Here is a 14,778-nt window from a genome sequence, read left to right as displayed (position 1 = left end):
ACTTCCTTTCCAATTACTACTAATCATACATTAATTTATTCCATGATGCCACATTCCATAAATTTCCATTCAATTGGATTAACAAATACATTAAGGATATAATAAGACATCGAGTAGTAACTAAGTTAATTAAAACAATTTATAAAGATCGAATTCGGGGACTACGAACTTACCTAAAATCGAAGACGATTATTCTGCAACCTTCACTTTTCCCCGATTTACAATTGATCTACTCATTTTATGATCAAAACATAATAAATTAATTTATTAACTAATTCAAACACCATATCAAGTTCAAATTCAAACCATTCTACCATTAATTACATTTTTACTTATTTGCACTCAACATTTACTCTCAATATAATTAAATCCTCAATTCTAAATCATATTATTTAATTAAAATCAAGAAAATCCCATTTCAACTAATTTTTCCACAAGGCCCAAAACAACTCCTACTTTCAATTAATTCACAATTTAATCATTGAATTTATCATTCTCAGAATTTAATCCCTAAACCTTAGTATCGTAAAAAAATCATTTAGCAAATATTCCTATTTATCTATCAAACTTAATATCTAACATAATAACACAAAAAACTCAAGTATCTTACTATGGCAACTTTCACAAACTTCACTAAATTCAAAAATTTCAACATGAGTAAATTAATTTAAGATCTTAAGGTTCCAAAAATCCAAATTTATGCTAAAAAGATCAGGGAATACCAACCAATGAGCTTCTAAAATGGACAAGAAATGGTCGAAAGTCTTCTTTCTTTTCTTTCTCCAATTCGGCATGCAAATTGTTGGGAAAGGCAATTTGTTTTTTTATATTTTATGTTTCCACTAAGCTATTTGTTTCTTTTATTATAATCATTTTCCTTTTATTTTCTATTTAATTTACTTCAACTTAATTTACTAATTGTTACTTTATAAATAATATATAATATATAATATTCTCATAAACATCCACTATCAAAATCTATAAAAACAATTGTCTATTTATTTAATAAGTCCTTTAATCTAATCCCACTTTGAAAATTAATATTAATTACTATTTTTATCACTCACTTAATTTAGTCATTTTTCTTTAATTAACTATTAAATCACTAAAATTTCTGAACCAAAGTTCAATACACCTATATAGTCACTTTGTAATTTTTTAATAAAAATATTTACAAGTCTAGTTTATAGAAATGAGGCCTCGATACCCCAATTTCCAAAACTATTGACTTTAAAACTAATACACTTGTACCTTATCTAATCTTCCAAATAATTAAAATTATTACATCAACCTCAATATAATAGTGTAATACCTTCGTAACTATGAATAATAATATTCACTAATTCTATCATCGAAAAACAACCGAAACTACCATTTCCAACTCTATTGACTTTTCAAATTTGTTTTATTTTTATTCTTTCTAATAATTTGTTTGTTTAATTTCAAATTTGGTTCTAAACATTTTAACAACTTGAAATCGATTCATCCACTGCCCTTTACCATTCAGTATAAGAACTTTACAAATAAAATTTCATCATTCAATCAATCCAAAATAAATAAAGAAAAAATTATCCCATATATTAAAGAAGAAAATTATCCACAACATTATTCAAAAAGGGATATACAAAACAACATCATCCCATACTAAATATATAAAATGGAAAGTATAAACATTGTGTTTGTGAAGCTTTTAAAAATTTTACCCCCTTTTTTTTTCCTTTTGATTATTTTCTATATAAATTCTTTACTTTTTTATAATTTATTAATTTTTCTACTTTAAATTTTAAAGTTGCTAACTTTACAATAGTTAAAGTTTAAAGTTGGTAAAAGATAATAATTTTATATATTTTTTAACATTATTCATGCATCAACAGGTGCACAATGTTTCAGACTGTCTAACTAGAATTGGATGAAACGAATTAGTGCAATTGATACAAGCTAAAAGTTTACCGATGTAGAAAAATTGGTTGTTTTGATTTATTATTGGAACCATGAGTACTAAACAGTACAATCAAAACCAGTACATAAAACTTATAAACAATGCAAATGTGTAACAAATTTTCACTTACCACATACCAAGTTGAAACTCCCTTAGGGGAGGGTTGCGCAATCCTCTTGTATGAAACTGAACCAATTCCAAACCTCTCTAAATATTGAATTATAATTGCTAAATCATTGTAATTATAATTTCTCTAATATTGATCTCAAACTTAAGAAAAGAAATTTTATTTGAGTACAAGAAAAAAATATTTAAATAAAAAATAATTAAACTTCTACGGTGTTGTCCCTCAATATTTGGCAATATGAAATTTTTGGCTAGCATAGATATTTATAGAGGAAAATATCTAGGAGTTTAAAGAGTTATAATTTAATCAAATCGGAGGAGACATAGTACATCTAGGACATCAAGGGTCGATCAGTAGCTTCCTTAAAGGGGATGGAACCCCTTGCCACTACTCTCCTTATTCAGTTAGGCTAGAATGCCTGACCCAATTTTTCTGAACTTACCTTTCTCAATTTATATCAAAACGAAGTTTGATTATTTAATTAAATAGTTAATTAAATAAACCTCCAAATAAATTAATATTGACTAATTGATTCAATTTAAATAATTACGTAACTCTTGAAATTTCTCAAAAACTCCACAATAGTTGCATTAGGTAAACATATTCATATCTAGATTAATAATTTATAACAGTTATGTAATAATCATAATCTCTTTGTGAACTAATTTTCATTGTACCACATATATCGATTTGCACAAGTTCTAGACTTTGTTTAACGCTTGTAACTTTTAGCATTGGAAGGCCTCTTGGCCATTTTACCTTTCTAAGTAAGATTCAAATTATAGAAGATTAACTTCTTTAAATGAACTTAAATATACATCTTTCACAAGTTTAGTGATTCTTTTCTATTGTTAATATTTTAAAGTCTTAGATGCTAAATATACACTTCAAGTAAGAAGTTTTAAGTTTCTTATTCACAATTTCCATTTTAAGCAATGACTACACCTTAAGTGTAATGAAATAGAGATGTCCATCCATCCATTAAATATCAAACGCTTATTTTTATGAGTTGCAATTCCTTTATTAAATATCATAGAATAAACATCATTAAATAAACATGAAACATAGATTATATTTCTCCTAAAATTAGGTACATAAAAACATCTTTCAAAATAATATTCCTAAATTTATCAAAATAAATTTGTATTTCTCCCACTAATTCAACCATTACAATGTTTGCACCTCTATATGCAATAAGAGGTTCTACTATGTAGACTTCCCATTTCCTTATAAAGAAGCACAAACATGATCAGTGGCTCTAGAATCAATGACCCAATTTGTCTTTTGAATCTTGCACTAAACAAGTTTCAATAATAAATAGTTTAATACCTTTCTTCATTTCAGAAGATAGGTAATCCTTGTACTCTTTGTAGTTTACCTTAAAAATGCCTTTTCTTGTTGCAAAAGAAATGCTTGGACTTGTATTTGTCCTTAGGCTTCTTAATTTCCCCCCATCTGCTATGGGAGAAATCAAAGATTTAGCTATTTAATTTCCTTTATCTCACTTCTTTTTCCCTTTGGAGGATGATGTGTGACCACCTCTCCCTCGAACACCGAGAGAGATTGAAATCGACACTCGGGAATTAAAATACAATATAAAAATTGTAGCTTTACTGCAAATGTGATATGTTAGTTGTAATATTTGTAGTGTTACAATGGAACACAAGAATATTCCAAGGATCAAACCCAAGATAATCATGGATTGAACAATTTCTAAATAACGTGTGTGTAAAATAAAGAGTCTAACCAACAAATTGCAAAAAGTTATATTACGACAAGTTATAAGACCAAGAGAAATTAATCTACTTTACTATCTAGCTAGCAATGACTAAATTGTAAAACATGCAAAGTTACAAAATTAATAATAAAAATAACAAAGGGTGGTTGGTTAACATTGATGTGGTTCACTAATCCTCGAATTAGGGATCCAAATCATTTAAAATCCCAAAATAACTCCATTTTACATCTTAGTCTCCATTTTACCAAGTTAGACAAATTAATCCAGAGTATCTTTCAATTTAACCGGTTAACCTGGGACTAATGAATTGGTGCACAACAAGATCTCCTCTCGGTCTCACTTGCCTAAATGTTTCTTTAGGGTCGCCAATCCTAAGTTTTAAGTTCATTCGAATTAGTCCAATTTATTATGATTTAGTCCTTTATCCAAAAATTAGCTTACCACATCTCCATCAACAAACCCCCTTAAAGGTTTAGCTACTTGTGCTAGAAATAAAACTAACAACCATAAAAATGGAAAACAAAGAAACAATTAAAGCAAAGCTTGAGAAAAATATAAAAGTTGTGATTTTTATGCAAGAAAACTTAAAGGGTATGTAAAGAGAAGCATTTAACAAGAAAAGCTAAGGCAATAAACATAAAAGGAACAATGTAACACCCCAAACCTGGCCCAAATGTTATGGCCGAATCTAGCAATGCCACATGATATGGAGTTTGAAATCAGATTTGACGAGTTAAAACCGTTCCAGTTACTTAATCTTTGTTTTACCTCGGAATAGAAGTACATGGTCTTTGTTGTGATTAAAACTTATCTCTTTTACGCGGAAGCTTTAGAAGCATTCTATTTTAGAAAAACTTTTTTTATTTATGAAAACCTTAGTTTCTTTTAGGAAAACCGAGTTTTGATGAGTTGTAGTTTAAATAATCATAAAACCGTAGAAAGTCCCAAATTAAAACCAAACAGTCTAAGTCCAAAATTACATCAAAAACCCCAAATAAGTAGTAAAAACTGGAAGCAAATGAAAAGTTAGTCTGAAATTTTAAGTGTAGTCACCATCGAGTTCTTTGCTACACCGATCCATCAAGATTGGGGATTACTTGTACAGATTAAACAGAAAAGGGTGAGTTTTCGCAAACTCACTGTGTAATCCCCACAAAAAACATACAAAATAATCATTAGAAGTAAAAAATAAATAGCCTGGGGCCAGAGCCCATTACAGAATCAGTTCGGGCTTAGCCCATTTAGATGCAGAATCAGATATAAATTAGGGCTTTAGCCCAATCAGATACAGATGCAGAACGAAATATTAGAATCTTACCCACAAGCCTCTACACACCATCTCCATCCAACTCTACACACCATGTGGGGATAAAATCGACCCACCCATCCCTACACACCATGCTGTACCGAGACGCGACAGATAAACAGATATTTGCAGCTGAGCTGCCAGATAACAGGCTCAACAACCTTTCAGACACTTCCTCCAATAAATTACCAACCCACCCTGATGCAATGCAACATACAATGAATGACATGCTAATATGCAATAATCATTCACACAATCAGTTTAGTATTATTAAACTCATTACAGATATCATACAATCGATCATACATTTAAGGGTCCACATAATACTTACTGACCCTACAGTAGGTTACAGTCGTATTGGGCGACCTGTGCAACCGTATAGATCTGTTTCAGAAAAATGGGCTAACACGCCTATGTGGGCCCACATGGCCCAAAATGGCCTTGGCTGTGTGGATCACACGGCCTGGCCTAGAATCCAGAGCATGTGGGCCCACACAGCCCAACTCAGTCAGCCCGTATGTCGCACACGGCCTACCTAGCTGCTACACGACTGTGTCATATGCGCACAGCCTGGCTCATCAGTCACACTCTAACACCCTGAATTTGGGCCTAGAAGTTTTGGGCCTTGAGCATGGAAGCGGTTGAAGGCAGCTTATAATATTTTGTTGTACATGTAAATTTCGTTAATGAAGGCTTATTTTAGTGGTTAAGTGTGCTGAGAAGTGTTGGAGAAGTCCTGGGTTCAAACCTGGACTCTAGTAAAAATTTTGGTTTAAGGTGAATCAAACCCTGGGTGTAGTAGGTAGGCCTTAAGAATATTGTTGGAGAAATTGTGCCACAAAAAGCCTTGTGGTCTAGTGGCAAAGTAGCGCCACATAAGAGGCAGGAAGGTGGCGTCACAGAGTTGGCAATGAGGTCCAGGGTTCGAAACTCATGGCAATCAAAGAGTATTTACTCCAGTCTCCTATCAGGTACGTATTTCTCACTACTCTAGCTGTACAATGGCTACTTCGGGCCGAAAAGGGCCATGTGGGCCCAATGGGCCTACAGGCCCAATTGGATAAGTTGTTTGATTGTGTAGTAAATATTGGACTAGGCTAGGTGAATCTCATATCTGTGGCTAGATTTGGGCTAAAAGGGCCACACGAGCGTGAGGGGCCCATTTGGGCCGATAAGGGCTTTAGGCCCATTCGTCTTGTTATCCCTGTTTAGAATACTTTAGTTTACCAAATTACTGAAATACCCCCAGTTGTAAAATTACCAAAGTACCCTTGATTTATAAAATTACCCAAATATCCTCGATTTGTAAAATTATCGAAATACCGTCGATTGTAAAATTACTGAAATACCCTCGATTTGTAAAATTATCGAAATACCTTCGATTGTAAAATTACTAAAATACCCTCGATTTGTAAAATTGTCGAAATACCCTCAGTTTGCAAAATTAATAAATACCCTCGATTTGTAAAATTACTGAAATACCCTCGACTTGTAAAATTACCAAAGTACCCCCAGTTTATAAAATTACCCAAATATCCTCGATTTGTAAAATTACCAAAATACCGCCGATTGTAAAATTACTGAAATACCCTCGATTTGTAAAATTATCAAAGTACCCCCAGTCTATAAAATTACCCAAATATCCTCGATTTGTAAAATTATCGAAATACCGTCGATTGTAAAATTATTGAAATACCCTCGATTTGTAAAATTATCGAAATACCGTCGATTGTAAAATTACTAAAATACCCTCAATTTGTAAAATTACCAAAATACCCTCAGTTTGCAAAATTACTAAAATACCCTTGACTTGTAAAATTACCAAAATACCCCTAATTTACAGAATTACCGTTTTACCCTCGATTTACAAAATTATTAAAATACCCCTGTAGGGTAGAATTATCGAAATACCCTTGTAGGGTAGAAATATCGAAATACCCTTGTAGGGTAGAAATACTGAAATACCCCTGTAGAGTAGAATTACTGAAATACCCCTGTAGGGTAAAATTACCGAAATACCCTTGTAGGGTTGAAATACCGAAATACCCTTATAGGGTAGAAATACCGAAATACCTCTGTAGGGTAGAATTACTGAAATACCCCTATAGGGTAGAATTACCGAAATACCCTTGTAGGGTAGAAATACCAAAATACCCTTGTAGGGTAGAAATACCGAAATACCCCTGTAGGGTAGAATTACTGAAATACCCCTGTAGGATAGAAATACCGAAATACCCTTATAGGGTAGAAATATCGAAATACCCCTGTAGGGTAGAATTACTGAAATACCCCTATAGGATAGAATTACCGAAATACTGAAATATCCCTATAGGGTAGAATTACCGAGATACCCTTGTGGGGTAAAATTACCATTTTGCCCCTAGGGTGTTAGATGACTTTTTGCCCTTGTGGGCAAGTGACTAACTTGGACTGTGTGGTTGACGGATTTGATTGTGAATATATGTTGGTGATATGAATGACTTGACTGTGATTGTTTGATTCAAATATAGGCATGACATTCAGCATACATGACATGTTGCCTGGGTTGGGATTTTGTACGGAGGAAGATCTGATCTGTTAGGATCGCATGGTTGCTTGATGACTGTGGATCCACCGAAGGCTTAAGAGCCATATATTCGTACTGATTTGATAAGGTCGCACGGGTCACCCGAGATGATTGCTTAGTGCCGATCATATTTACCCGAGGCTGTGTACCGACTATATTACCGTCGCTGATGGCTATGTGCCTAACAGGATACAGCTACCGATGGCTTAAAGCCTTCTAATTATGGCTTTACGCCAACCTACATATGGCTCTGTGCCAACTTGATTATGGCTGCGTGCCAAACGTATTTGCCTAAGGCTATGTGCCAACATATGATTATTGACGACTCTGTGTCGATTACATTTACCTAGGGCCGTGTGCCAGTTATGTTACTCTAGTTGAGGGCTATGTGCCTAACATAATGCAGTTATCGATGGCTTTGTGCCACGTATTCTGTTAAGTGGCTTTGCCACATTATCTGTTCTGGTAGCTCTGCCACAATATCTGTATCTGGTGAATCTATCACAATATCTGTTCTGGCAGCCATGCTGCAAATTTTGTAGTGTGTAGCGGATGGGTGGGTCGAGTTGTCTCCCCACATGGTGTAAGGTTGGTACGGGGGTGTATACGGCTAGATTGTGTTGGGATTGCATTCACATTCTGATTCTGATTCTATTACCTGATACTGATTCTAATTCTGTCACCTGATTCTGATTCTAATTCTCATTTTGATTCTAGTTCTGATAGTGTTTCTTATTTTGTAATGGGCTAAGGCCCATCTGGTACTGTCTGTTAAAATGGGCTAAGGCCTAATTGATACTGAAATTTTAAGTAGGGCTGGGGCCAGACTTTTAATTCTTTTATATGACTGACTGTTCCTTTTATATAGTAGGGCATTTCATACTGAGTTTTCGTAAACTCACCCCGTTTATTAACCTTTCAGGTAATTTCCAGCCTTAGACGGATCGGAGCTGCGAGGGGCTCGGAGGAAGCCACACACACTGTTTATGTTACAGTTTTGATTATTACTTTTAAATGTTTTTATGTAGGTTGTAGTAAAGCCATTGTAATTTTCTGGATTTCAAATTTGGAATTTTATTTACTGTTCTTATAATTGCTAGTATTAGAACACGGTTTTCCAAAGCAACTACTGTTGTTCAAAACACCACGTATCCGCAATTGTTTTTAAATTAAGCTTCCGTAACTACCAAGGTTTTTACAAAGTTGTTAAGAACGTTATTCAGCTGAGGTTTTCTAACAAGGTTTAAAAATGGTATAAGTTTTTAATTATTAAGAAGGGTTTTTAATGGAAACATGGTTTTCGAAAAATACTTCAATGTGACACGCCAGATTCGAGCCAAACTTTCAGGTCAGGTTTGGGGTGTTACACACACGCTCGTGTATTATCACACGAACTACCACATGGGCGACCACACGCCCGTGTAGCGTCGACAGATTGGTTTTTTGGCTTTTCACTGACTCTTTTTTTCTGCGTTTTGGGTACACACTTAGTATTTTTTTATTCTAAAGCTACACCCAAGATGATCAGTGCCTAAAATTGACCAATCCAACACCAGCATTATTCTTAATACCAGAATTAATCCGAAAACACCACTCCTACAATAACTCAAAACATCCACTTAGTGCTTACCTCGAAATCCCAAACGATCTAACTACCAAACGACACTAAGGCAGCCCTTTTTACATCCGATTCTCTGCTGTCCAAACATAATACACAAACCTCTGATCAGAACTTAAAAATTGAACTCCAAAGCACGAAGATTACTTATCAACTAGGGTTGAAAGTAGAAAATAGCTTCCCGATAAGCAAAAATGAACGAACAATAAAGAGAAAGGTATCGCTTGAGATCAAAAGCAACAAGAAGAGGGGAAAAAGGAGAGTTGCCATCAGTTTTTGGGGAAAGAGGGACAGGGAGCCAAAAATTTGAAAAAAAATAATCAGAATAGGCAATATTTTGATAACTTCCCCCATAATCTCCTCAAATCTCTCACTACTATCCCACTAACAGCCCACTACTCAGAATCCCCTTTCAACACAACTCTAGCCGAAATTAGGAGCAAATATACTATCCCTTGCCTAGTCAGAGACTCAAACACAGGACCCCCAGTACATTAATACTCTATTTAACCACCAGACCAGCAAGCCCATTCTGACATGTTTTCACAAATAATTATATAAAAGTCTACTGAACAAAGATAGGGCTTTATTCATAAAAAATATCAAGTGTAACACCTATATTTTATAGAATTATTTCTATAATTATTTGAATTTAGTATCTGCTTCAGTGGTTATCTGTTCTGGATGTGTGTGTGAGCTCCCAAGTTCAAGCCTTAGTCTTGGCAAATTTTGGTATTTTGATGAATAAAGCCTTACTCTTGTTTAGTATGCTTAGGTTTAAATGCTACTAAGACTATATCAGAATGGGCCTACTGGTCGAGTGGTTAAGTGCAGTGTCAAGTGCCTGGAGGTCTGGAGTTCAAATCCCTGCGCGAGCAAGGGATTTATTTTGTTGCTTGTTCCGTGTGAGAGTTTGAAATGGATTCTAATACTGATAGTGAAAAGGTTGATGGAGAAAATTAAGGAGACTGGGATAGGAAAGTTATCAGATTTCAGTTCTTTTTCCCAAAAGTTGTGCTTCTGCCGTTTTTCCTCTACAAAATTCTCCCTCTCCACTTTCTTGTCTTTTTCTCCCCTGAAAATCCCCTGTTGCTACCGATTTTACTTTTCTTTAATACTAGTTTTTGGGTCCTTTTCCTTCATCATTACTCATCTCTGCGTTGGGCGAACTTGGTAAGTAAAGGGGTACTTTTGGTCTTGTTTTTTATTATTGGGATGTTAAGAGACTGTTTTCTATTTAGGAGATAACCAAGTGCTGTGGATTGTTAAAACGACGCTTAGGTCAGTGAGGAACTACCGTTGATCGTTAGAGGTAAGGTCATCGTTAACTTTCAGAATTACTTGTCTTTGGCAACTTAGTTTAAATGACTAAATAAGTGACGTATTGTTCGAGGTTAGGTTCTAGAGTGCTTGTGGCTGCGTTAGCTTCGAAACAATACCAAGTGTGTACTCCGATTGCACAGAAAATGAGATTCAACGAAAGCCAAAAAGCATTCTATTGGTCGATGAACCAGGCCGTCTGCACTCGACACAGGTACGACGGACACGGCACTGTGAAGGCTGATAGGCCGTGTGTCAGACACGAGCTCGGTCAGTTGAGACGTATGGCCACAAGGACGTGTGGAGATTTCGGCCAGGCCGTGTGGCTAATTTGGGCTATATGGGCCACACGGGCAGGCCACATGGATGTGTGAGCCCATTTTTCTGAATTGTTCTGAAAGGTTGCACGGGTCGCCCAAGACGGCTGTGACCTGTTGTAGGGTCGGTAAGAAATACTTAGACAACTATTTTGTGATATGATATTGTGTTATAAGTATATATTCATGTTTAGATCTGATTATGAGTACATATATGTTAATTTTCATTACAACATGCCATTCTCGTATGATGCATTGCATTGGGGTGGGATTGATGAAGTAAAGGAAGAACTGAAGGGCTTCATAAGCCCGTTATCTGGCAGCTAAGCTGTGTATTTATGATATGTGCTGTATTACGGTACTCAATGGTGTGTAGGGTTGGATGGGTTGATTTTATCCTTATATTTAGTGTGTAGTGATGGGTGGGTCAATTTTATCCCCACATGGTATGTTGGGTTGGATGGAGATGGTGTGCAGGGTTGGTGGGCATATTTCTGATATTCTGATCTGAAATGCATGTTATGTTTGAGAAGGGCTAAGGCCCTAAGTTGTATCTGATTCTATTTTCGAGTGGGCCAAGGCCCACACTGATTCTGTAAAGGGCTCATGCTCGGATTATGATTGTATTCTGCTTTTTGATTATGTATGCGAGATTGTGGGGATGTACACACTAAGTTTGTGAAAACTCACCCTTTATTTGTTTATCTGTTCAGTTATTCCCCAACAGTAGGCGGATCAGTGCAGTGGAGGACTCAACGGTGACCACGACCTCAAACATTTTGGTTTATAAACTTTCTACTTTTGCTTACTCTTTATTTGTTCGGGAATTTTGATGTACTTTGGACTTGGACTTCTGGTTTTTAATTTGGGTTTTTGAGTTGTGAACTTGGGTTATAAATTGCAGCGTCGAAATATGGTTTTCCTTAAATAAGCTAAGAGTTTTCGTAAATAGAAATGGTTTCTTAAAATAATAGAAATGAATGGGTTTCAAAAGTTTCCGCGATAAAGAAATGTTTTCAAAACAATTCCACTATCACATGTTTTCCGACTAAGTGAAAGATTACAATTGGAATGGTTTTATGAAACAGTATGATTTGTTTAAAACACTCTCATGTGACATTGTCGGATTCGACCATAACGTCCAGGCCGGGTTTGGGGTGTTACATCAAGATTCACCTAAGTTGTGGCTTGAACTTGGGACCTCACACACACACCCAGAACACTTAACCATTGAAGCAAACACACACTTGTGTGTAATATTTTATCAGAACATAAATTTAAAACTTGAGGCGTTACAAACAAACTTTAACAAATGTAAATAAGAGAAACTGAAATACATTAAACTAAGGGTCCGTTTGTTTACATGTAAAAGGTTTTATGAAAAACGTTTTCTATATTTTTCTATGTTTGTTTCACAGAAAATAGCTTGATCAATGGAAAATGACTTACAAGTCAACGTAAAATAAGCCCTTTTTCTTGTAAAATGACTCACCCTTTTGAAAAATGCAAGTCATTTTCCAAAAAAGAGCTCCTCTATAGGTAAATTTATTTTTATATAAAAAATAATTTAAATCAAATTTAATATTATTATATTGATAATAAGTTTTATTTTTAAAAATATTTAAAATTATTAAAATATTAATATAAAATATTATATTTTTCAATATTATTAAACATACATATTTAATTACTTATATTTAGTCATATAATAAATTATTAATATAATTTACTATTTTAATAAATTATTTAATATTTCACTTTTATTTTAACAATAAATTTTAGGGTAAACTATCAAAATAGCACTTTTGTTTTCCTTAGACTACATTTTAGTCACTTATGTTTAAAATGTTACATTTTAGTCACCTACGTTAATGTGTTGTAACATTTTAGTCACTAAGCTATTAATTGTTGTTAACGGTGTAACGGTAAGCTGGCGTGACATGTTAAATTGGCGTGGCATGTTAAATCATCATTTCAAACAAAAATTTTAGGTTAAATTATACAATTGGTCCCAATATTTCTTCGTTTTGATCAATTTAATTTTTTTTCTTTTATGTTCTTTTAACTTTTTTTTTCTTTATTTTACATTCTCTTCTTCTTCTCCCTTTGTTTTCCTCCCTTCTCCATCTCTTTTAACTTAGTTTTTCTATGTTTTCCATTTGTTAAAACTAGTAATATACTTTTATTTTTTTTGACAATTTATTTTTTATTTTTCTTTTATTCTTCCCCTTTAATTTTAACAAATGAAAACATAGAAAAACTACATTAAAAGAGAAGGAAAAGGGAGGAAAACAAAGGAAGAAGCAAAAGAGAAGAAAAATAAAGGAAAAATAAATAAATTACTCAAAACGAAAAAATATGGGGACCAATTGTATAATTTAACCTAAAATTTTTATTTGAAATGATGATTTAATATGCCACCTCAACTTACTGTTACACCGTTAACGGTAATTAATGACTCAATGACTAAAATGTTATAACACGTTAACCTAAGTGACTAAAACTTAACATTTCAAATATAAGTGACTAAAATGTAACCTGAAGTAAACAAAAAAGACTATTTTTGTTGTTTACCCTAAATTTTAAAAATAATAATTTTTAAATAATATTATTCACTTATTATTGAAAATATTCAATATTAATATTTTAATAACAAATAGTTATTACAATTATAAATATATGAATAATAAATTTTTTGTAGTATAAAGGTTAAAATATGTCATAAGTACATGTACTATTCACAAATTAGCAATTTAGTCTCTATACTTTTATTTTCAAGAATTTAGTCCCTCTACTTTTCAGATTTGAAAATCAATCCTATTGTTGACATTGTTAAATTTTTTTGTCAATTTTGTTGATGTGATATTTTTAAATAAAAAATACTCACTTGGTAGTCATGTAACTAAAAAATGACGTTGTAATGAACCTGAATTTAACAAAATATTTTTAATATATGCAAAAATAGTGTAAAATATAAATTTATAGATATAAAATAAACTCATCTAAACAATGAAAAGATAAGAAAATCTCAAATGTATGTTTGTTTCATTGAAAACAACTTTTATGAAATATTTTTAAGAAATCTGTCAAATAACGGAAAATATTTTACACAGATTCATCCAAACGCTAGAAAATATTAACTTTTCTAGGAAAGCAAATTATTTTCCAGAAATCATTTTACAGAAGCTATTTTCAGTGAAACAAACAGACCCTAAATCTGAAAATGTCTTACAACTAAGGTATAGAGACTAAAAGTGCAAATAAATCTAAGCTACAATGATAACTAACTTAAATAACACTAAGAACAACTAAAACAAGAAGAAAAGTTGCCGATCAATGTAAAATCTATAGCTAAGGAAATGAAAATAAGAAACCCAAGAAAAAAAGGAAGAAAAACTAAGAGAATGCATAAGGAACACTAAGCCTAAACTAAGGTAATGTGACCTCCTTTTTCTCTCAGCAAAATTTTAGTTGATATAACAATTATTTTGACCCAATTTGTGTGCCTAAAATACCCTTGAACAGACCTTCAATGGTTGGTGCTTCGAGTGTACAAAGACTACCATTTTTGTCCAATTTTATCCCATAACGATACCAGTATCGCGATACCAAGGAAGAGGATATTGCGATACCTCAGATAGTTTCAAACTTGGGGTTTTCTTGGAGGGTGGATATCACGATAACCAAAGTGGCTATCGCGATACCACTGAAGGGTGGTCTCCAATCTTGAGTCTATTGGAGGTATCTCGATTCCAAGGTTTGGATATCGCAATACCCTCTCCTTTGGTGCCGTTCTCGCTCAATTTTAGCCTCCAACACATTCCTACATCACTCAACCATACGTTAA

Source organism: Gossypium hirsutum, chromosome A09 (genome assembly GCF_007990345.1).
Source record: "Gossypium hirsutum isolate 1008001.06 chromosome A09, Gossypium_hirsutum_v2.1, whole genome shotgun sequence".
In the NCBI taxonomy this organism is placed as follows: domain Eukaryota; kingdom Viridiplantae; phylum Streptophyta; class Magnoliopsida; order Malvales; family Malvaceae; genus Gossypium; species Gossypium hirsutum.
Note: the sequence above shows the minus strand (reverse complement) of the source record.